Source organism: Chroicocephalus ridibundus, chromosome 1 (genome assembly GCF_963924245.1).
Source record: "Chroicocephalus ridibundus chromosome 1, bChrRid1.1, whole genome shotgun sequence".
NCBI lineage: Eukaryota > Metazoa > Chordata > Aves > Charadriiformes > Laridae > Chroicocephalus > Chroicocephalus ridibundus.
In genome coordinates, this window is record NC_086284.1 from 137,363,469 (window position 1) to 137,388,798 (window position 25,330).

General features: G+C 40.1%; 1 long non-coding RNA gene across 4 annotated transcripts in view; it reads left to right on the forward strand.

The window, feature by feature from the left end:
- The first annotated feature begins 451 nt into the window (after nucleotides 1-451).
- The window catches only part of LOC134524887 (uncharacterized), a 30,033-nt gene continuing 5,154 nt past the window's right edge, over nucleotides 452-25,330 (forward strand). For all 4 annotated transcript variants that reach the window (XR_010073620.1, XR_010073623.1, XR_010073626.1 and 1 more), the window contains exons 1-2: nucleotides 452-1,631; nucleotides 2,288-2,386. This is a non-coding gene — a long non-coding RNA (uncharacterized LOC134524887). The remainder of the gene's footprint in view (nucleotides 1,632-2,287; nucleotides 2,387-25,330) is intronic.

Genomic DNA, 25,330 nt, shown 5'->3' on the forward strand with positions numbered 1-25,330 from the left:
GAGGTGAAACACCTCAGTGCGCGCAACGTGACCGGCATCACTGGGCTTTGCTCCAAACTGCCGATAACACAAACCCGCAGCTGTACGTCACATTCAGCAGGTTATTTATCCCAAAGGTAGTAAGGTGCACTTTTTTCCCAAAAAATATTTAAAGCGTTTTTATCGCTGTCCGAGCCTGGAGAACCCTAGGAACTCTCTTTTTTCTTTTTTTTTTTTTTTTTGTGTGCTCTGGGTTAATTGGAGATGATGCCTTTAGTCATCAGAAACACGGAGGATGTGTTACTCATTAGATACTCAGAGCCTGTACCTTAATTTAGACAGCCTGATGGCTGAGGGAGGGAGCAGACGGGGAGCCCCAGAGGGGCCGGGGCAGCCTGCGGGGATTCCTGTGGGCAGAAGGCGCGGGGGGGTTGGGCACAGCTCTCCATTTACAGAGGAGAGGGCAGGGGGGAGCCCTCACCTGCAGCAGGGGAGGAAAAAGCTGTTCCCCCCCACCCCGGTAAGGAAGCACCAAGGCTTGTGGGCTTCTCATCTCAGTCCAAGGGAAGTCAGGTGGCCACTGTGCGGTGGGCAGGGGCCAGGCTACTGCTGCCTTCCCAGCCTCGGCCCCCGCTTCTCCCAGCTAAAGCTTCACCACACTGATTTACGACTCCCTTCGAGTGCCTGGGATGGAGTTATAGCCCCTTGTATTACACGGTGCCTTCTCTGTTATTCTTACTGCACGCCACAGATTTATGACGGTTTTTAAGCCAGGCAGCACGTAAAGAAATATGATCTTAACAAAATATAGAAGGCACCAAAGGAGGTCAAAGTGTGGGAGCTGAACATTATACGGTGATCCAGGATTTCCTTTTATTTACTGCTCACACCTTTTCAATCCCCAGTGGATTTCAGCTGTCTCAGGCGACCCTACCCAATGGCTGGGGAGGAGTCTGTAATCCACCCAGCCGAGATGCTTTGCCAGCAGCGGATGTCTTTTATTACAATTTAGCACACGTATGAAATCCCAAAATACTGTTGGTGAATTAAATGAATTTTAGACACAGAGTGCCGGAAAGATGCATAGCATCGGGGTAGGTAGGAGTCCCACATTCATCTGAACAGGCTTTCTATCTCCTGCCATCTCTTACTGTGGCACCGACTGATGCTTTTCTACGTTAATGGTGTCCTGCAGAGCTCCTCTGCTTTTGGTGCTGAAGGAGAACAATTTGTGATAGTTTTTCATAGAGAAGTGGAGCAAAAGCTATGCTGGATTTCAACAATACAATGGTGTGATGATGAAAGTAATGCTGTAAGTAATTCTGCTTTATAGCATTATTTATGTACATTCATCAATTATTCCAAAACTGTAGCACATAGGAAAAATACAGGCACTGCCCTTACTCTGCAGATGGGTAATGCGGGACCTCGCAGCACAGGCGGGGTGACACCAGCACAAGGCAGAGCTGCACAGAGTCACCTGCAGGACCACGGCCTGCATTAAACACTCCACGTCAAGATGCAAAGCGAAACAGCTGGCAAGAGGGATGAAAGCTGTAATTACAGCCAACCCATGACTCCTGAGCCAGCACCTACTGCTGAGCCCCTGGTCTTGAAACAGAAGCCTGGAACAGGAGCTTTTTCCCTCTTAGGTGAGTGCCATAATCCCCTCCAGCTACGGTTATCGTTCCCTTTATTAATAAGACAAGCTGTGGTGTGCTCCCTTTCACTCAGATTTATTATCATTATTTCTCTGAGGAAAGAAATCTGTCTCCCTTCTGGTTACAGCCTAGGGCTACAACAAGACTCTTGTGGCATGTGTTTTTTGGTGGTCGGTTGTGGGGTTTTTTGGTTTCTTTTTTTGGAAAGGCACCCAACAGTCTGAATAATAGTCCACCTGCTCTTCCAAGCTTCTAGAGCAACGTACTCTCCCATTCTCCAGGTGCTTAATACTGGGCACGCTGTAAGCCTTTTCTAAAGGAAGGGAAGTTAAAACAGGTCATGCCTTGGATTACTCTTTGGTAATTTCACTGGCCGCTAGTCCACAGCTGAAGCACCGCTTCTTTGGAAGTCTGGACACTCATGAGATGTAAGAGAGACGTCAGAACTGATGGTCAACACAAAACTGCCTCCCGGGGGTCTTCTGCAGATAAATTTGTTTACCTGAGTCCAGAGATGGCTCAAGTTTATAAAATTAGTTTTCAATGCAGAATATCTTTAAAGACAAGTAAAGCAGTTAGCAGGAATAGTTTGCATGAGTTTTGTTACACTGCTCACTTACCCACCACCGCTGCCGTTTCTTCCCCAGGTGTAGTGCCTCAAAGCCTGGGGCTTTTCCCTAGAAGGTCGTGGCTGTGGATCTTCTCGCGAGATACATGGTCCCCTCCAAAATGGCATGCAAAGAAGGGTGAGTGATGTAACTTTGCTGCCTTCCCACTCATCTTGGGATCCTCGTGTTCCCCATCTCTCTATTTTCCTAGTGATTATTGAATTTCTCATGCTTACTTCCTCACAGTATGTGCTGTTTATGATGACATCAAAAAGCAATCTCGTTTTGAAACATTAACGCTACAGTACATGTTTTAGTATCTAAATCAGTCCTTGCGTATTTGGAATATGCTATATCACTAACGACATATGACCTCTTACCATATGAACATGCTACCTCCTTTTTCTTTTTCAATGTTGCTTTGATGACTTACCTCATCAGAAGTTCCTGTGTATTTGCTAAGTGGTTGTCCTCAGCTTAGTCTTTGGTTATTGACAATGAGAAGAAGGTGAGCAGGGAACAACTACATCCTGCCTCATGCAGTAAGACACGTAGGGAATGGCAGATTCAAAATGATCAAAAAGAGGTGCTTTTTCCCAAGCTGTTATGGTTAAGCAGTGGAGATCTCTTCTGTTGAGTGTACCATGGTGCCCTTGGAGCTCAGAGAACAGTGAGAGGTGTATGTGGATGACCATAACAGATGTAGCATTCCTGTCTCAGCTAAGGATGCATCCTTGGAAGGACAGAGTCTAATTTTATGAAGGGACTTTTTCACTGAAGTTTAAAAGTTATGAAAAGCTTTTCTTATGGTAGGAGCACTGGCTCAAAAGAGTTTTGGCAAGAAGCTGCCGCAGTACTAAACTTGTTTTCATTTAGTTGGTCTTCTCTTTGATATGCTTGCTTTGCAGTACTGACTTGGCTTGTGGAGATAAACATGGTGAAGTTAAATCTCAAAGCTGCTGTATTTGTGTGGTCCCCGACTTTGGCCAAGGGTAGACTTCCATCTGAAAGCAGTCTCGAGTTGATAGCGGACTTTTCTAGGGGTGAAAGTTAGTAATTTTTGCATTATGTTTCACTACTTTTACAATATAATGTAATTGGCCTATGCAAGAGTCATGAAGATGTTCCTCAGATTCTGTTCTTCCTGTCAGGAGCCTTTTGCCCTTGCACTTGATTTGTGTGCTTAATTATAACCATTCCAGTGGGACGCATAAAATCCCATAAGTGGGATTTTACAATAGAATGAAAGTAGAGTCATAGCTTAAACTGTGTGGCGCTGCTTGCTGTTTTATGCATATTTAAATAAAGAAAAGTCAAAATGCTGCACCACCGTAGGAAGGAGCAAATGATGTCTTTATCTGTAGTATGGAGATAATACCGTATGCTTATATACCAAGACTTACTGTAAGTTTAAGGGCACAAAACCTGAAGTTTTTATTTAGCATGGCTAAACTGGTTAACTCTCAAACAGTAGCTGATGGGACTGAACCTTTTACACTTGCTGTTGCTTTACGCTTACCAGTTTCAGGTGAACACAGCCTCTTGTTTCCTACGCAACCAAAGACTCAAATATAGACCATACTGCTGATGAAGTAATAACAGAAATTAGTGATCAGTTCTAAACTTCGAAAATGTTCATTCTTCTTTTGGTGGCAAATCTAGATCCAGCTTCTATATGTGGAAAAAACAAAACCTCCTCAATATAGCTTGAGTTCTTTACTTCATAGCTACCAGCAGAAAATACCTGTGAATCAAAAACAAAGGCCTGTAAATACTCTTCTGGCTCTACAGCGTACTTAATCTCAACCAGGGACTATAGTACACCACAATTCTGTAGCTACAATAAATAGCAGCAGACTCCAGAGCCAAGTAAAAAGTTTAATTCAAAGCAAACTGATATATATCAATCTGCTGACACAATCTCTCACTCTTGCATCTGAAATACATATAGGCCTCTTCCTGGAGACACTGGATGATTTAGACTTCAATTTCACTTACGACGCCACTCAACTAATACTATCCAGCCAGTGTCTGCACACACACTACATAAAGACTTTCTGTTAACTAGATGCATTGGTCTCCCATTGCATTACATGCCCAGTGTATCAGCTGCTGAGTTATTTGCCTAATTTAAGAGAATCAGCAACGTTTTCCTGTGCTTTAAATAGCCAGGCATCACTGAACTTTTAGGAGGAACTACGTTTGGCAGCTAATATGACAACACTAGTGCAATACATTATATTTTGGCTTTAAGTAAGCTTGGCAACTTTAAGGAAATGTCTCACTGATGCTTTAGCAACAGACGAGCTCTGCTCATGTTAGCAACATTTGACAAGTTGTTCTGTAAACATTTAATGAAATGCAGTTTCTTGTTGATTTGTGTCCTGAGTCTATCCTAGCACTACACACTTCAGCCTGAACTTGCCCCTTGTCCCTCTGTACCCCCTCGCACCTACAGTTTGCTGGACACGATGCTGTAAGCCCCATAGTTGATGCACAGGAAAGTCAGGGTTAGATGGTACCTCAGGAGATCATCTGGTCCAAACTGCTGTTGAAAGCAGCACCTTAGATTAGGTTATCCAGGGCATTGTCAAAGTCTTGAATGTTTCCATCAAGAAAGGACCCACCACTTCTCTGGGAAGCCTATTGCAATGCTCAATTTTTCTCTGGCTGAAGAGTTAAATTTTTTTCTATATCCAGAAGGAATTTCCCCTAAAGCAACTGTGCCCATGACCTCTTGTCCTGCCACTGGGAATCCTTTTGAAGATAATATCTCCGTGTTCTCTACAACTACCTTCTTTGGGTGTTAGAGACACTGACTAGATCCATCCTGAGCCTTTTCTTTTCCAGGCTGAACAAATCCACTTCCTTTAGCCTTTATTCATATGCCAGCTTCTCCAAGTCTCTAATCATCTTGGTGGCCCTCCAATGGACCCTCTCCAGTTTTTCAGTGTCTTCCATTGTCTAGAGCTGCGGGGGCCAAAAGTGGACATTAAATTCCAGGTGTGGCCTAACAAGTCCTAAGTAGAGTTAGGCCAGCCAATGTATACCTAATTCGTATGTTCGTGTAGGCACCGGCAGTTTGTGTGACTTTGGACCAACAATATTTTGATGCTGATTTTTCTGAACCTGGAAAAGGAGGAGGTTGACAACCATTGTGGGGCTTGGGAATAATACAAGGCTTAGTTGGTTTTGCTTTCTCAGAAAATAAAATAAAAATACATTTTCCTTAGAAAATATAAAGATATAAAAAGTATATGTGACACTAATGAGTTTTGGCATACAATATATGAAAGCAATATTCCAGAGGCAAAATAGCTTCTGACACAATATGAAATAAACAGTTCTAACTAGCCCTCAAAAATTAGAGGTCGTGTATATTGAGGACCAAATCACAATGCCTTATATCTTTGAGCAAAAATTAATCTATTAATCTCATTTTATTTATAGTGGTCTTTGTTGACTTACATCCACGTGGTGTTTTGCCTGGTATGCTCTCTTTTGGTGAGAGAAAACTTTCCTTTCATTCTTGAGGAAACACAGTAATGTACCTGTTGCCAGTGTGTACCTCACTAGATCAATAGATAGATCTTTCATTCATAGATGTATTAGGACAGCCCCAGAAAATTATTACATTAGGGATATCCTAATCAGCAATTGTTAAACCAAAAGAGTCAACTTCATTTTATATTCATAGAATCATAGAATAGTTTGGGTAGGAAGGGACCTTTAAAGGTCAACTAGTACAACCTTCCCTGCAATGAGCAGGGACATCTTCAACTAGATCAGATGGCTCAGAACCCCATCCAACCTGACCCTGAATGTTTCCAGGGATGGGTCATCTACCACCTCTCTGGGCAACCTGTGCCAGTATTTCGCCACCCTCATTGTAAAAAATTTTCTTCCTTATATCTAGTCCAAATCTTCACTCTTTTAGTTTAAAGCCATTACCCCTCGCCTTATCACTACAGGACCTGCTAAAAAGTTTGTCCCCGTCTTTCCTGTAGGCTCCCTTTAGGTACTGGAAGGCTGCTATAAGGTCTCCCTGGGGCTTTCTCTTCTCCAGGCTGAACAACCCCAACTCTCTCAGCCTGTCCTCATAGGAGAGGTGCTCCAGCCCTCTGATCATCTTTGTGGCCTTCCTCTGGACTTGCTCCAACAGGTCCATGTCTTTCCTGTGCTGTTTTAAGGGGCGGCTATTAAAACAAAAACAAAAAACCCACCACAAAACAAAACCCCTTGAATATATCTGTTCATTAAATGAAGTTCTGTTTACCACAGTAGTGATACATAAACCAAAGCCGCCAAAGATACAGCCTACAGTTAAAAGATTTATCTCTGCGCTTTACCTGTACTTCAAGTTTGTTTTCATATGGAAAAGTAAAATTCCAAATTTGTGTAATAAAAGAATAAGAGACTTCATTTTAAAACATCTACAACTCAGCCTGGAAATAAAGAATTAATTTGTTTCTGTATCAAAACAAGTTCAGAACCATAGACTAACTCATTCCTGTTGCAAGATACTAATACAAAGATAAGATCTCAAAAAAAACAAAGCAAAGCAAAACAAAAAAGCCCTAAATAACAGTTATTTCATCAAAACATGGACCTTAGAGCAAATTTTTCTTTGTCATCTTACTTATTTTGCCTATTTAATCTCATTCATGGCAGTCGTCCTGCCATGAGTAGGGCGATATGAAGGGTAAAGCAGGGGGAAATGAGTTCAAAACATATAATAAGAAATCCCAAAATTCCAAGAACAGTAATATGGTGTAAAATACAATATTTAACGGAAATTTTGGGGAGAAAATTTCACCTGTCTCTTCTTAGATTCCTTTTCTGATTGAACAATAGAGTCAATGTATTTTTCTTTTATTTATTTGTCTGTTTATTTATTTTTATGTTTGCATTATCTAACATAGACTAACTACATAACAAGAGTTTCCAAAAAGCAGAATAAGGTCTGGATGTGCATTAATGGTTTGGTGTTTGTAATTAATACCCTGAAATGTGTCCAACCTGATGCTAAATCAAATGTTTAGTGGGCTAAAGGTACTGCAAGCCAAAATAAGATTGAGAGCCAATGTGATGATACTTGTCCATTTTCTCCAGAAGCTGGGAGGAATCCAAGGGAGGACGTAGGGAGTGACTCAACAGGTGACGAAAATGCAACTGAGATTGCATACGTGCAACATGATCAGGTTGGAAAAATAATTAGTTGAGCTGGGAGGACGGCAAAATGAACCTGTAGTGGAAGAAGTTGGCTTAGTCAGGAGATCGAAATCTGATTCTGGAAAGAGTCTGAGGCTGAGCCTGATCAATCCGATTTGATTTTTCAAAATGCAAACAACTCCTGCTCAACAGGGCATCATCTAGTGAATGGAGTATACGTTAGCTTACAAAAACTCCTTTTGAATTGGTCTTCAAACTGAGAATTTGTCTCAAACAATATCTGAACTCTCGAGCGTGTGAGATTCTGCAAGCCAAGCGAGAGCCGGAAGGATCTTCTGCAATTCAATATTCAGCAGCTGTTGAAGCTTTTAAGTTCCTAATGGGCAAGAGGGAGCAATGGAAAAAAGAGTCAGGGGAAAAGAGATTTTAGAAGCACTGTTATTGACTTGCAGGTGTAAATGTCCACTGAAGATTGAAGTAAGTACAGGGGAACTGGCAGACAGGACTTGGAGAGAAACATGGAAGCTGCTGAGAAAGATAATGTTTCAAACACTGTCAAAATTGTCAGTATGTGTATTAAAGGGTGAAAAATGAAATACTGGCTTAATATAACGCATCAAGTTGAAATAAACTGCATCTGAAGAGAAGCTGGAGAAAGATCAGACTGGGGCAGCAGTGATCACAGCAGGGAAGTGGAAGTATTACAACTATAGATGCATGAGAAATAAAAACCAAGGACTTCAACTTCCAACCATCAGGAATCTGGGTTAGAGCTTCAGCTGATAGAATCATCTGAGACTCTGGGAGCTGCATGTGAAGCTCTCTGGCAGAAGACAGAAACTGAGACACCTAAAATATTAGGAAATTTTATTTAAGATAATCCATAAAGCAGCAGTAGACATTATAAAGAAAAGAACTGAAACTTTAGTATGGCTTACAAATCCCCAATATGAATCTGTCTTAACATCTTCCTTCCTTACTTCATACTTATTTAATATGTTTTCCATGTACAATAGCGCTTTATAGGAAGTTTCAACTCTTATGCAGCAAATGTTACTGACTTAATATAAAGCTGCTCTTTGAAAGAAGAGTTACTTTCCCTTTTGGCACTTCTAAATATTTCTGTTTCAACTTCGTGCTCCTTTCCCCGCAAGATCTGAGTTGCAGAGCTGCTTCCTACAGTCCCCGGTGGAGGCCTATTTGTATTGGCTTTGATGTAAGCAGTAAGCTGCTTGGTTTAATTTTAAATTTTCAGGGGAAGAGTTTATTCACAAATGAATTACACAGCATGAAATCTTAAAAGCCGCCGTTAGATGCTCATGGAAAAGACGCATAATGAGTTTGCTTGGGAAAAATGTTACAGAACTGATGTTCTCCTCATCTAAAAAGACAATGCACTTCCATGAAGAGAGGGCCAGCAAGATGGAAAAGACAGGCTTCGCTATCGACAAGGAAAGGGCTGCAGAGTGACAGTGTGCCCGTTAGGTGCACTGCATGTGGAGACTGGAATGAGAAATGCTGCACAAGGAGAACAAAAATTCCTGATTTCCAAATAACACATCCAGAACGTAGTCTGCTGAACTGGACACCGTGCTTTTGGGCTGTTTAGCGATGCTCTGCACAGTAGCAGGATATTGAATGCCTTGTAAGCATTACAGTTAATTTTTGTCTTATCCTTTAACTCTCTGTGGTCACTAGTTTAGTACCAACAGTGTGCATCATATTTCAGAGCAGTAACAAGTGCTTGAGGCTGGGTACCTCCTACAAGCAGTGTGTCTTTGATCCTTAGGAAGTCACAGACCTCACTGAAACTGGTAGACATCACAGCTCCTTTCATAGAATCATAGAATCTTAGAATGTGTTGGGTTGGAAGGGACCTTTAAAGGTCATCTAGTCCAACCCCCCTGCAGTAAGCAGGGACATCTCTAATTACATCAGATTGCCCACATTGTTTGTTGGAAGTTGAAATAGTAGATGTTACCATGACAGTTGCAAATCAGCATGGCAATAACTGGGGTAGGTTGTGAGCTGAAGCCTCAAAAATCGACCTCGTGACTTTGAAAACAGTTGTGGGAGCCAGGTCCTTGTTTTGGTGGAGCCGGCTGTGTCCAAGATAAAAGCCAGAAGCAGAAATGCAAGCAGAGAGGTGTTTTTGGGAAAACAGCACTTTGAGTATATTTTTTGTAAATAAATAGGATTATATACAGAAAAAACTGAGTATAGGTTGTATCTTTATCAGTTAGTCTTCCCAGTGCAAGCAACATGCAAGTTTTTGAAAGCTGATTAACTGCTGGGGCTAAAGAGAATAAACTCTGACAGTCTCACAAAAAAAAAAAAATCAAAAAGACCAAAATAATATTAAATAAGAGCTGGATGTTTTCTAAAAATATTTAGATTAGCAGCAGGTAGCTTCCCAAGATAAGCTTACATGTGACATAGAATTGAGGAGATAAAACCTTCAGGGCAGCTACACAGTGTCTGGGCAAATTAGGAAGCCCAGCTGCAATGCCACCAGTTCAGAAAGACGAGATGGATAGATGAAGCCACCAGCCAGCTGGCTGCCCCGGAACAGAAGAAGTTCTAAGAAGTACGGAAGAACAAAAAAACTTGACTGCTTTGGCTCATACCAGCAGAGAGAAACTGTGGCAGCAAGGATCTTGCAAAAGGAAATTTAAAGATGGTCAAGAAATTAAAAGCTGTCAAGATTCCTTGATGTGGAGCCATGAGTCCTTCCAGTATTTCAAATTTTCTTTTACTTTGGATATAGATGCTAGTGTTTATAGGCCCAAAAATGAGTGCCATAAGAGAGAGTAGAAGGTTATTACTATAAAAGTCTAAATTTTCTATGGACGCAGCATCAGTCAGGACTCTCTAGAATGATTCCTGGTTTAGGAACAATAAACTACAATAGGTCTAAAACATAAAGACTTAGGGCGGGGATAGGAAGGATGAAAGTGATTGCTTTACCTTAAAATAACTAGAAAAGGCAAACAGTAGCTGTAGAGAAAAATGTCTTATTTCAGCACACAGGTAAAAACCTTCCCTGAAGTTATAATCCCTGCCTCGCTATCAGACAGATCTCCTCCATAAAGGAAAATTCACCAGCAGTTTGAGTACCGCTGGTTTATGAAAAACATCACCAGTTTTATATCGAGTGATTATTTCCAAATCGTTCCATAAAGTCACTGTAATTAAGCTCATCAGTGCTGTAAATGCTGGCGATGAGTAGGAGTACCGACGCCAGATAAAATCCAAGAAGGATGGAGACGCTGCATTTCTGTGCTTGCAAAACCCAGCCCCAACCCACCAGGTGGTGGCAGGAGAAGCTTCCATGGCTGGTCACCATGTACAATTTTTTTATTTTCTCTTATAGGGTGTAGAGCAACAGGTGATGATGTATCAGGCTTCTTCAGAGGCGTTTATGAAGGGGAATCACACTGGGCCTGAATCTAAGGAAAAATGGCATGATGTCTCCATGGGTCGCAAGAAAACATAGAAGGAAGTACAATTTATGGGAGCAGCAATAATGTGTCAGCTTTTTCTGGGAAGGCTGCAAAGACACATAAAATACAGTAATGCAAACAAGGACAGTATAATTAATTTGCTTAACAGACACCACAAAGCAACACAAGATAAGCAAACAAGATAGCTTGATGTGGTGCAAGGAGGAATATTTGACAGCCTGTGAAGTGAGAACGCGTCTCAAACCGTAGGGGGGATTGTGAAAAGCTGTTCTTGGAGGAGGTTCTCAGAAGTGACTAAATCAAAGCATTAGGAAATAAGTCTGTTAAAAAAAAAATAAATCTTGATTTGTGATTATAGAACAGGGTTAGTAATCTATTGCGATGAGCTACAGGGGGGGAGGGAAAGCAATGCATGTGCCCAGGAAGCAGCCTTCAGAAGAGCGCGTGGGCTGCGAGGAGGGCTGGGTTTCTGCCAGAGGAGCTGCAGCCATGATCTGACCGAGCTGCGAGGAGCTGGTGATTTTGCCTGACGACACGAGGGGAAACCTGTGGCACAGGCACCTAGCAGAAAGGCTGCTCGCCTCTCGGTCCCATTTAAGATTTTGAGGACTTCAGTGAGACATAGGTACGGTGCCAACCACGGGCTGGCCGAACACACACGCATGTGCTTTACCCACCACGCAGATGTTTGGCTCTGCCAGTGACACGAGAGCTGGAAACCTTCTAGACTCCCAGCCCTCAGCTGACGGCGTCACCTCTACTTACTGCGCGCTGCGTCGCCTCTCTTTCTACATCCCCTAAAAAAAGAAAAGAACCAAATGTGCCTGCAGCTGCAAGGGTTTCTCAATGTTATCCTGCCAGTAATACACACGGAACATCCTCATCCACCATAAATCATGCTCAAACTAATATAAATATTTGTTAATCTAGGGCCCTTTTAAAGCTGCGTTACAGCTTTACCTGAAATTCTCATTAGGCAACACTGCAGCTCGTATCTGCAATAACATCTAAACCAGTCGTTTTTCTGGAACATCTGTGTTCAGCTGGTGGAGGAGGGAGGGAGACGTACAGTCAGTCCTACTGATATAACCACGCAGCTAAAACGTGTTTCTGCCTCTGAAAGTTAGGGAAAAGACAGTCCTCTGCCAGCCTGTGACCTCTGGGTTGGTGGGTATGGACTTTATCGTATGGAGCAGTCAGCTACAAATTAATAGATAAAAAACTATTTTTTGTCCTGTGAACCACATTATCCACAGACTTACGCCATTATTTCTTTCTTCAACAACTCTTCTGGCTCAGTTCCAGTTCAACTCCGCCGCAGCATAGTCCCAGCCAGGCTGAATATGAATTTCAGCTGAAACCAAAATCTCTGCTCGTTCAATGCCCCTTTCTTGTTGTGATACACATTATTATCTAGGAATCAGAATGCAATTAAGATCGACGAGTATGAAGATTATTTTCTGACTTTTTGTGACTCTTACAGTTGTATCTGTTCCAACCTCTAAGTCTTCATGGCTATTGGCGCAAGAATGAGGGATGATCAGAAAATGTATTCTGCATAAGCAAGATACGACATTAGAATGACACTAAACAACCCCTGCAAACCCCACTTACAAATACGGGAGGTGTATATTACCAATATCAGAGGCCGAAATAGAGACAGAAGAAGAGCAGGCACTATCAATTTTGTGTGTTTTGAAGCCAAAATGCTCCAATCTGGACTGAAACTCTGACTTGAAACCCCCCTCTACCGAGATCAGAATTAATTTTGAAATTCCAAGGTGAAATGAACACCAATTTTAACTTACAAAAAATAAATTTAATTTTTCAACCACCATCCTATCATGTCAACAAAACTGGGAACAAATTAACAATTACTGAAACAGGTAATGAAGTGTCCTTTTAACTGGAAGAGGCCGGCTTTTGTGTTTGCCCAAGGATCATTATGCAGCTTCACAGCACTAGACTATATATGATTTGAACACTGTATTTCTAAATGACGTAGTTTCAAAGTGCTCGCTTTTCATATGCATGTTTTGCTGCAAGATAAAATGAGCTGTAATGTTGATTTCCTCTCAGCTGTCTCTCAATTTCCCATATATATATATATACACACACACACACACACATATGTACATATATACATTATACATAGTGGAGCTTAAATTCTTGGTACATTAATGAAATGCCTAAGCTGTAACAACCTATATATATAAATTTGACTACCAAGTCTACAGTGGAGAATCTCTTCCCCATAACATTTCTTGGCATTTAACACTACTTGCAAAGTTAGTGAATAAATTCTCACAAAATACTGTGGTTAAACAGTAGCTATTATTACTAATGTTATTAATATGCAGAAATAATTCAGTTCATTTGACCTGTCTTACAAGGGCTACAGCGTAGAGAGATCCAACCCAAAATTCTCCCCTTCTTCACCATCCTTTGGAATTGGAAACCTTTCTGTATAGAGTAATATTCAGCAAAGACTGATTTTGTACCATCCTCTGACTTCTGGGTCGCCTGTGTTATTGACACAGTAAGCATCTCAGTGGACTGAGAAACAAATAGCCCACGGTGCCACAATATTTTTGGTGTAAATGGTTACGTGGAGCATCGCTGTTACTTTGGGAGGACTGCAGGGTGGTTTGGACTTAGGTAAATTACAACCGTCAATTTTATGTGTGCCAACTAAAACAGCACAAAAATATATTTCCCTCCGCGCCTCGCAGTTGCAAGGCTTTCACAAGAGAAAACGCAGCGATCTCACTATAAATAGCAACTTAACTAAAATTAGATAGAACTGGCAGGCTCTCGTCTATGAATGGGAGCACTGTTAATATGCTCATCAGGTACTGGAAGGGCTCCAAATCTGACAAGGCATGCTACGGCACAAACTTTCTGTGCCTGGAAAAATGAGCAGAAATGGCTGAATGAATAGGGCCAGGGATGTTTTCGGAACTGGATAATAATGTCAGAGACTGCCTGACGATGCTGATTAAATTTAAAGGGAGTACTGCAAGTAGGGATATTTCTCCATATTCCTTATTGCACTGCTTTGTTTATGCTAACAGAAAAATGCCGATAAATCTAATGAATAAAGAAACGTGGGAAATCATTTAGGGGAAAATTAATACCGAGATACTCAGTGAAGTTAAATCAGGCTGGGTAACGGTGTGAATTTAAAGTATGTAACTGCTTTTGGATTGTTTTAATTCAGAAATGGTTAAGGCTTCTCTACACTCCTACATGGTGAAGTTACTGAACAGTGAATAAAAATATGAATTGATGCTACACCAGGTACTCGGTACTAATCTGCTGCCTGTTCCCCTGCTATAGAAACACCAAAAATGCCACTTGGCTTTCTCCGGTTCAAAATAGACCTTATAGCATGGAAAGTGCCATTATGGTCACAAAACTGTAGAGAAACTTCAACTGCACAGATGATGTACGCTGACCTTCGTTCTACACGTAGCACCACTTGAAATACAGTCACTTCTGCACCTGCTATCAATCAGCCTATGCTTCCATATATAGCTTTTTTTTTCCCCCTAAAATAATTAAGTTACCTCATACAAAGGCACCTTGAGGGCATGCTGTATTTCCACAAGGGAAGTCAGAGCAAAGTAGCTGATGAACTGTGAATTTACGCCGAGCTTATTGTACAGCGTCTCTCCCGTGTTGATAAACCATTAGTTCACTTCAGTTTAATTCACTTTGAGCGTCAATTAAGTTAATTATGGCCAGCTGACTCCTAAATGAGTGTCCATAGAGAAATTATATATGCTCGAGTTATATTCACTTTAAATTCACATCTTTTTTTGTTAATTCACTTTGACATCTTGTGTAGGACAAGCCAGTGGGTATTTTGGGCCTGTGACAAAACACCTTGAAGATAAGGAGATTTTGAACCAGTCTCAACAGACAGAGGAAAAATCTGATTCCTAGAGGCTTTTAGATGAAAAGTATTACTTTTTTTTTTTTCCTATTAAATAGAACACATACAAATGGCTCAAACATAAAAGGATGTTTAAATAGAACTATGATAATTTAACATTTTGTATGAAAAACATTTAAATTAAACAATATAGTACTTGGTCTATGCCCTTCTCAAATCAGCACTTGTCAGCCATAAGGAAAACTCAAATTTACCCCTATTATGTTCCAATTAATCTGATCATTTAAATGGGCTAAAATACTTGCTATAACGGCTGTTTTCACAGAAATCATATCTTCATATACCTCGGTTTTATTGTACAAAATTATTTGTTGTACATCATTTCATTTTCATTCTGGCTTCAGGAAATAAGCATAAATTATTCTAAATCCAACTCAAAAAATCATGACCCTTTGAAACTCATATTGCTCCAGTCCTCCTGCAGATTTGCCACCATCACGTTCAAAAGACCGTACCCGTGGTCTGAAGGGTTCACAAAGCTGTAATGAAAAGTAGGTTTAACCTTAGCTTGCAGATAATGTCTTTGGCTTAGGAGAAAGTTTGTATAAACCAGAGCTTTGAAATTTAATCCTGTGGGGGCTAAAAGCAAGACTGTTGTTTCTCATGGAGGGGATTTAATATTTGGATTAACCACTTGATTAGAAAGGTTATGACCTTTGTTTATGGAATAGCTTCTGTATTTTTAGCCCAATAGGAATGAAAGCTTTGATGTACAGCGTGCTGATAGTGAACTATGAAGTTTCATTGGGGAAATGTTACGTGTCAGTTGAGGAGAAGGAGTGAAGTCTAATGAGGATCCCAATGTGCTTGTTGAATAACCGTGTGTGCACGGAGGGGAAACAACCAAAGCGACAAACTTACCAAAAACTTCCTATATGAAGATATAAAACCTGTTAGAATAATGCTGTATTTCTTTTGGAAAAACCTCTTTTCCGAAGACCACACGCAAGCTTCTTAAACACAGTAATAAACGCTGAAGATTCAAGAATAAAAGTTTCAGAAGCAAAAATATCTTGGCTTCTGAACTGATCTCGATAGAAAAGATAATTAAACAAAAACTAACCCAGTAACCAACGAAAGTTCAGGCTCCACTTCACAATTCCAGCTTACTCTATAACCACTTCTTTTCCCCCTTTCCAGCTCCCTCACTTCTTCCACACCAAGTACGCTTGGCGGGTGGTTGTGAGGGAGCCGCCACTAGAGGTCAGATGTTTATCGTTCTCTTTAGTGTCATTCGTAACCATCGGTGCTGTGCAGTTTGAAAATAACATCACTGCACACTGCCTAAAACTATTCTCTTTCTTATTTACTTACATGTAGATATAAATACAAATTAGAAATCAGAGCAAAGACGAATTGTGAGTTTACGCTGAGCCGATGTGTTCTTTAGAAGACGGAACACTTAAAACTTAGTTAGAATTTCGTGTAAGAAATCTGTAGTTTTCAGTGTGCTATGTACAAAGATGAAATTTCCCAACATGCAAAGAAACATTCATTGATTTGAGCTATTGCTGTAGCAAAAATAATAGAGAAGCTATATTTTGCACATTAGTAATGGTGATGAAAATAATTGTCAGATGCGGGGTTTGTACTTTTTTGAATCATATAGAGCAGTTTTTTACAGTAATTTGTACCAGCCCAATGTAAATTAATATGCTTCTCAATTGGTGATGGATATTCCTGTCCCTTGCATTTAGACTGGGTTCTGGCAGCGGAACAGTGAGATGATGTGGACTGAGCAACATAAACCCCACAGTCTGACTTAAACCAAAATTGCCGGAGGGATACTAGATTCACGGAAATCAAATCCTCACAAATTACATAAAAATTGGCAACTGAATAGTCAAAACCAACACAGATTAATGTTTGCCTAGTGATGTGGTCTCTTACCACTGCAAAAGCGAGTAGCCAGCTGGGCTACTTTGCTCCCAGATAAGGGATACTGGCAAAGTAGCATTCAGTATAGGGCTGAAAACAAAGAACACGTAGCTAAAGGAACTAGGGGAGAAGAGGTGGGTAGCTGATGTTGCCATCACACAAAGTGCATAGGAAATCAGGCTTTGGTTTTTTTCCGGCACACATACAATATACATATGTATAGAAATAATCCTACTGAAGTTAAGTCCTTAATTTTTCCAGCTTGCTCCCAACAGCTTTATTAACTAGACAACCAGCAATATTACCTTTTATAAAAATATGAAGAATGTAAAAAGTTTATTGGGTTTGGTCTTTCCCAATGAACGCAGTGAATATTCATAAGGACTAACACGAATACAGCAATCCTTCCAGGTCCAAATATATAATCTTTTCACAGATTATGAATATGGATATACTTTTATACAGGATCATAACATAACGATTTGCTGAGCAAGGCTCAGAGGTGCCTAAGAAAAACCAAGAACTTAATTTGTTACAACAAGATGTTATTTAAATCAATTAACTAAAACAGGACAAGGAGGTGATGTCACTGCAATTGTATCTAGCTCTGGGGAACTCCACCTATGCTATTGCACTCCCAACGCGACGTCCCCATAGGAATACTCATTAAATGATCTTATGGTGATGCCATCTATAGGCCAATGGCATGCGATAGCCTCTGCAACAGGTATTTAGTAAGCAGCCTTACAGCCACTTGGAAACACACGCAGACTGCATCCAACTGATTAATGGTGTTTCTTAAAGGACCAAAACATCTCAGCAAAAGGAAAGAAACGCCTCATTTAACCCTCTCTTTCATGAAATTGTTCTCATGACGTGCCCCTGCTCCACAGATCTAAGCAAGAGCAGGGTGTTTTGCTTTTTATAGAGGAGTTTAAAAAAAGTCCATCTTTGCTATCCTTCCTTTGTTGAATAAAACAGTTGGGTTCAAAACTTTATCAGATTCAGTAGTAAAAAGAGAGCTGTAGGCTGTCGGGATGCAGCCCTTTGGACGTGCGCTACTCAGCCCCAAGCATCACTGCCATTCCAGCACTTTAAACTTCTGGTTTTGCTAGCTTTTCACTGGAGACACTTTTCCCCAGGAAAATTTGGAGAGAAACCAGCTTCTCTTTAAAATGTATTCCACCTGATATGCAGAATATCTCGTGTAAAGTGCATAGAGACGATCTTCAAAGCTTACTCTTTCCTTTACTACCTCTTTGAGAATGCAGTAAATTCTCTTGCAAAAGATTTCTGTGACAGGAACAGCAATCATGATTTATGCCCTGAAGCACAGCCTTTTATTCGTTGTCATCACTATGTTTTTAAAATGTTTTCCAGCTGTGTTTGAGATACATAATTTGAATTTGTGAGTCAACTTTGCAGTTGCAGGGGACCTTCGCTGCACCGTTTCAGAATCCTGACAGGTCGAGGAGTGGTATAAATTTCAGCACTGAAAACTCAAAGCATGCAGATTCCGAATTTCAGAGAGATTCAACTTTATTATCAATTAGATAAACACAATAACTGATTGAACAGACAACTTTTAAAGGGCCTTACTCTCTTCTCAAGGCAGTTACCGTCTTCTCTTTCTCCTGATTTGTGTTCATTTTGATCAATAGCTCCAGAACAATGAAAGACATATTGAAATTACTGTGGAAAGCCATTGGCCAGAAATTTAAAAAAAAACCTTTGTCATTTTCAAGACCATAATTCCAAAAATTGTACTTTTCTTCTCAGAAATGCAGGCCACTTCAGAATCTATTTGACGACCCATTATTTTTTTTCTCTCTGTAACTTTCATCACAGAACCTGACTAACTTCAGGGCTGCTCTAGAGCTCAGGGGAGCTCGGCGATGCCTCGTTCATGTAGCTAAAAGGTAAACCTGTAATCGTGCTTTTAGCCATCGTGACACGAGGGAACATAGAGAAGCAGAAATCCATTTCCCTTGATGGCTCAAGTCTCTTCTACACCTGATTGTATTTTTAAACTTGTGTTTCGCTCATTAAAACGATTCCTGTAATTTCACTAGTGTTTTACAGTGAGGAAAAAAGCATTCCAAGAGCATGGCTCTGCAAAAAGATAAGGTCCACTGTGATGATTTGATTCAATGCTGCATGTATAAGAAAGCCTGACTTTGCTTTTTGAACTTTACGTGGAACTGCACTCTTAAAAGGAAACAACACAGTGAATATTTCAGAGCGCCTTGATATTCACCGAATCTCTGCAATCAGTGAGCTTTAGAGACAGCTGTGAAATCAATCGTATTCACAGGTAAATTGTGAATTTTGTAGAGATTTTAAGCCTTTTTCTTTCAATAAAAAAATAAAATAAAATAAAATAAAAAGCCCCCTGGAGATGGTAATTTTCTGGAGTTACAGTCCCAGAAAGGAATGTAACAGTGATTTTTAAATAGCAGAAACTGAATCAAGACATCAGATTCACACCGCTCCAACTTCAGGGTCTAAACACAGGGAGACTGTATCCTAAATTTCTTTGTGTTGAGCTTGTTAGTCTCCCCTCTCTTCAAAAGGCAGATATGCTCAATTTTTCTTCTAAGGGTTATGATTCAGGAAAGTGCATCGTAGGTTCAGAACATCTTTCAGGATATGGCCCTATAGGAAAATTGCAAACAACATCAGAGATGGATTGTTGCTTTTTTCTGCTATGAAAGTCTCTTAGATTATTTCAGAAGGTGGAATAAAAATCACAAGCCTCAAGTACCAGTCAGATGGATTAGGAATAGGGAAGAACCGTGTTTGTTTGGCTTTTGCGGGGGTTGGGTTTTGGGCGATTTTTTTGGTAGTAGAAGTAAGTCTTTTTGTCTTTGTTCAAAGGACTAATGAATACTCTTATAAGCAGCAGAATGGAAAAAGGGGGCAAGTCATTTTATGTCCAGTTTTTTTCTAGTCTCTCCACCTTGTTTTTAACATGGTTTGATGCAACGTAACCACTGGTACAAAAGTCCACTGTTACTCAATGTCCGTTTACTTCATGCAAATATTTTTGCTATGATAGAATCATTATTTTAGAGGATGGCACAATTGTCCTGTTACTATTTTAAAACATCTGCTGGTAATATGAAACTATTCATAGAGTACTGTATAATTCTACTTTATGATTTGCTAAAACTGGACTTAGGGTTTACTTTAGTGATTTTGATGACTAAGTTGCTCAGATTCTGCTGTCTGTGCCGTAAAGCTTTGTCTGCTTCTGAGAACATCCTCGAAGAGGGACTGCAATATTTTGTTCCAAACAGAGAGTAACTTAAACAGAAAATATTTCATTTTTATGTTTAAATAAGTTCCGGGGGGGTATTCTTTGTTATTTGTAGACATAAAGTTTTATTAGGATTAAAAAAAAAAAATTAGTTTACTGGAAATCACCTATTTGTGTTCTTGTAATGCTAGAAGACAAATGCAAGGAGAAATATTTTAAATGAGAGAAAACTGATTCTATTAAATCTATAAGTTATGGTGTGCTTTCCAGCAAATCTGAATATAATTTTGGTAGGTAGGCACTCGTCTTCATTTTGTGCAGGTGGTGCTTATGGAAAAGCCATGTAAATGTGTTGAATGTTAAAAAGTCATTCTAAAATATCACCTGTTATCTCAAACCCCCACTAATTCATCATCAGGCCTGACATCTCTACAATACAGATGGTGCATGGGTTTTACTGATTTTTTTTTTAAATAATAAATTTTCCTAGCTTCAGAAGCCCCTTGGTATATCCTAAGCTGTTAGAGCAGGAAATGCTTATCCTCACGGACAACTTTTCCATTTGTTTCTTAACAGTACCAACACCTTCTTTATATCCAAGCAGAAGAGCAGTAAGGAAGGGAAAGATATTTTTTGTTCTGTACTTTGAACTTGGCAAAAAAGCCACCTCATTTATGGTGCCAGGACATAGAAAACAGTAATACTACAGAGAAGAATATGAAAGAACTGCAGTTGTTACACTGCAGTTAAACCCAGTCCATGCGGTAGATAAGGACAATAAATTCAACTGGAAAGAGGCAAAAAGTTGTGAGTTTCTGAAAAGCAGCAGAAGGTAAAGCCTAGTGAATATCAGGTAAAGAGAAGCTATATATCCTAATTAACAGAGCATTCATAGCTCCTGTTTTGTGCAGCTTGTAGATGCTGTGGAGAGTACGGCCATGTGCTTACAGCGGTATGTTACGACACAGTTTCTTTTGGTGGGCCATGGATGTAATTTCCATCCATGCTGTAGGACCAAAAAAGATGTGCTTATGGATCCGTTTAGGCTTCAGCGCGCACCATCTCATGTGGGGTCTGAGGATGTGTTTTGCCTGAGGTAAACACAAAAGGTGGTTTTATCCCATGCATACAGTCCTTGTAAAACCTGCAGTAGCTAAATTCACTTTGATTAGCATTTAGAGGAATGGCTTGAACAACTCGCAAGTACAACCTGTCAGCATTCTCAGTGAGCTCTGCTGTTTTCTGCAGGGTTGACCTCCTAAAAACGATTTTACGATGATGACTATACACTGACTTCTGAGTGTGAGCAGTGCAAGGTTGCTGTGCGTGCTGGCAAACGGGAAGGATAACTTTGTTAACACTAGATGATTGCACTTCATAAAGCTAAGCCACTGCAGATAGTTATTAAGCAATCTTTTTTTTTTCTGAAAAGCAATGCTTTTTAAATCCAGTTAATGCTAAAGGTTAGTATAAAGCAACGTGTTTTCTGCTTCTGCCTTCAGCTCACTGTAAGTTCTGGCACAGTTTTTGGGAGGCACGTCGGTAAAAGGTGAATATGTATAAGAAATATACGCATCCATGTATGTTACCCCTGAGAGAGAAATTATAACTTTGTCTTTGTTATGTGGTCTGCATGAGAACTGACCTCCCATCAGCTGCCTCATAGGCTACGGTTTTGCTGTGTTGACCACTGATACTTTTTGGTATTGACATGGGAGAAAGACAAGAATGTAATTTTGCTGTTTGTTGGGGTTTTTTTTAAATAACTTTCTGGTTTTGTCTCTCTTCAACGCTGGTGAATCTGACAAGGCAAAAAAAAAAATCACACCACTTTTACCTCACAGAACCCCTGAAGAAAGAGATAAAACCTAGTCATTTTGCTCATGACAGGGTATGTCATGGACAGAGACTAAAGGGCAAAAGAGTCGATAGCCGTCCTGCCTGCAGGCTCCACTGAAAGTTCTTCACTGTCAACAAAATACAATTTGAAGGTCTCCATTTTTTTTCCTCCACGATGTCTCTGCATCTGGTGCATCTCAGCAGTACAGTAATTTTCCTTTTTTCATACCTTTTTTCACTCTGAGCCTCAATCTGAAAATCACCCATAAAAATCAATTAAGCACGCTAAGTCCAAAATGGTGTTAACAAAACATGCGTGCCACGTCTCACTTCCATCATGACCTTTATTGTGACCCCTGTGTTCTCCCCACTTCTTTCCTGGGTGTTACCTCCTGCTGTAGCACGAGCTCCTCCGGGAGGAGCTACCCCTCTATTTGCTGGGAAGCACTCTGCTCTCCCGTGATGAATAAAAAATAACAACGGTGGGTTACAGTATGCACGGCATGAAGGATGTGGCTGCCAAGAACGAGGGCTTGATCCTCGCGTTCCACAAAAAGAACGGCTCAGTGTATTTAGCACATTGCTCCAAGTGATTAATCCAGCGAACAAAAGTGGTGTGTTTTTTTTTCCTAAGGCACACAAATATTTTTTAGAAGGAAGTTTTAATTCTGCTGGAGCAACAAAGGCTTTGAATTGAATTATCTAATTTTTATGAGCTCTGTGATGACTTGTGAATCAGGAATGGAAAAGCAATATAAAATAGTAGACTACTGCATCAAGCATATTTGCTCAATAATCTTTTTGGTATCCAGGAGCTTATCAGAAACCTTGTATCAGGTACAGGCTGCTCTGGGTACAGCCTGTTGTTTCTCGCTAGAACGGTATCCAGTTCAGCTACCCAAATTCAGAAAGCTGCAAATAGATATATAATGCAAGAAGCATTCAGTATAGATTTTCATACGTTTGTATTATCAAACTTCTCTTTTAATGTAGGGTTTGTCTCTTCACAACAGAGTAACTCTACCTGAAGGCTATTTAGTGAACAGCCTTGCTGGACTCGGGCCCAGTGGACACCATTTAACATTGTTTACAGAAGAGAAAAGCAGGGCCGCCACATTAGCAACTAAATCTAAAACTGATTTCAAATAACTTTCACCGGTAGTACAATACACATCTTTCAAATTTATGGACACGAGTCGATACCTGAGAAAAACATGAAATCAACCATCATTTATCCAAAGAATTTGTCCAAACACAGGCTGACTTTCATGAACGACAGGGACAAATAAAATATGAATATCTTCCAGAAGAAAACACTGTAGCTAGGTCTCAAAGGTAACTAAAATCTGATTAGATTAATTTAACATCTGTAGGTATATTTCTAAATCTAATATATATACCAGCTGTAAAGTTTCTGTTTCTGGAGTGAAAAAAACAATGTAACAGCTAGAAACAGAAAAAATTATGAAAAAGGGTTAGTTGTTCCAACTGGGCTCTTCTAGGAATTACAGAGTTTAAAAAAAAAAAGGAAAAAGAGAAAAACAAACAGCATTGTATTAATATTTTATTTTTAATCAGAGATTAATTGGGTTTGGATTAAGTACATTTTGATTCCAGTATTCCACTCTAATTTTTTTAAAGTATAGTTCACCTTTATTTACTTAATGATACATATCTTCCTATATCGTTCAGGGGGTTGATAGCGGGATAATAACTGATTCAAGTCTTTGTCTTTTCTCTAAGAGCAAATCAAAGTTGTTAAACTGTCTTAGGATCTTTAGCTATGTTTAGGCAAAGAGCACTCTACAAAGTTAACTGAAATTGTAAGATTTTGCACCAAAGAACTGAATACTCAGGTAAACAGGAGCAAGAACTCTAGTATAATTATGTTCATAGCAGTCAATGAAGACTCAACTAATTAAAAAAAAAAAAGTTTAAAAGAAATAGGGCTTTTAAGGACTGATATGAAGATGACAGGAAACAACAGTGGGTGCTTGTTCAGAGGGACATTGACCCAGTTGAGGTGTTTGAAGATGGAGGGGAGGAAAAGAGGAATAAAACTAATATTCATGCTATGGGAAATCAAACGACCCAATAGTGATTTCAACCACTCCTTGAGTGCCTTTACCACCTTCTTCCAAGGTGTGGTTTAACAAACAACTGAACTTATGTAACACCTTACAGCTGCAAGGGGAAAGATCTCGCTTCCTCCTGCCCCCTTCTGAGGTCCTCTCCTCACCCTCATGCCTGCTCTGGTGTTTGGTGGCTCCCAGCTCAGACAACTGAACTCAACTCACTAACCTACCGAAAACTATCCAGGCAGGTTAGTGAGTCAAATTTTGACTCACTAAGGGGCTTGAAAAACACCAAAGCCCGAAGAAGGTAAATGGTGGAGCCTGTGCCTGAAGGAAAGGGTGGGAGGAGGGAATGGGATTTTTTGTTTTCAGCAATGCTGAGTGGCTACATCAACATTATCCCAAAAGACTACTCTGCTGCCAGAACACCATAAAAAAAAAAAAAATGCTCTGTAGCCTGCGATGCCTCAGTTTGAGGATTTCTTCCTGACTCAGTTTCCAGTCCTAAAATTCGCCTGTGGCACTACCTTTAATAAGAAAAAAGGCACATTTTCACTTGGTGTTGTAATTAGAGCTTTACTGTGTCGAAAAAAAAAAATGGCTTGGATTTGTTTTTACTTACACCAAAAGCACTTGTCTTAGAGCACAGTAATACGTAATAGTTAATCTAACTGTAAAATCTGAAGTGGAGAGACAGCACTTGTAATTCTACCACCAAGTAATTAGGTGATGTCAGCACACTCACACCCTTGGTTAATCTAGCCTCATTTACCCTATAATAACATAACAGTGCCTTGCCTTCACCCCTTTTTTTTCAGCGGCGCAGGTAGCTCGCTCTATGTGTGTTGCATTAAAGGCTTTCTGTGTTGTGTGTCTGTGTGCGTGTGTGATGACAAAACCTACTGACACGTGGGAGAGTGACAGGGCACTTTATCTTCTACATAGCTTCAACAGGTAAACTCCCAGAATGTAAACATTTCAAGACGAGACATATAGAGTAGGTATACAGACAAGATTTTTTTTCTTTCCGGATGAAATAGAAATAAATTGGAGGTATACTAAGCTATCGGATATATTTGAAAATCCCAGTCTGGACATTAAACAAACATTTCTAATGCTGAACCCCAGGATAAACAGCAAATATTTTGTGTTCTTTAGCAAATATTTGCGGAGTTACACACAGATGAATTAGGTAATCAAAGAAACTGGAATCGGGTAGCATGACTCAAAATGGATGCAAAACTCTGTGATATCACTCTAATGAAACATTCTTGTATGATGCTTCTTGTATTTAACTTCTTCTGCTGGAATGGCATCGGTGATCCACCGGGTCCGTTTGCCTGTCCTGTCGTCGGTGTTTCCCAGTGGCTTTGGGAAACACCCAAACCTGGGTTCGCTTTTGAGTAGTTGCTGCTTTACATTCAAGCATTATGAACT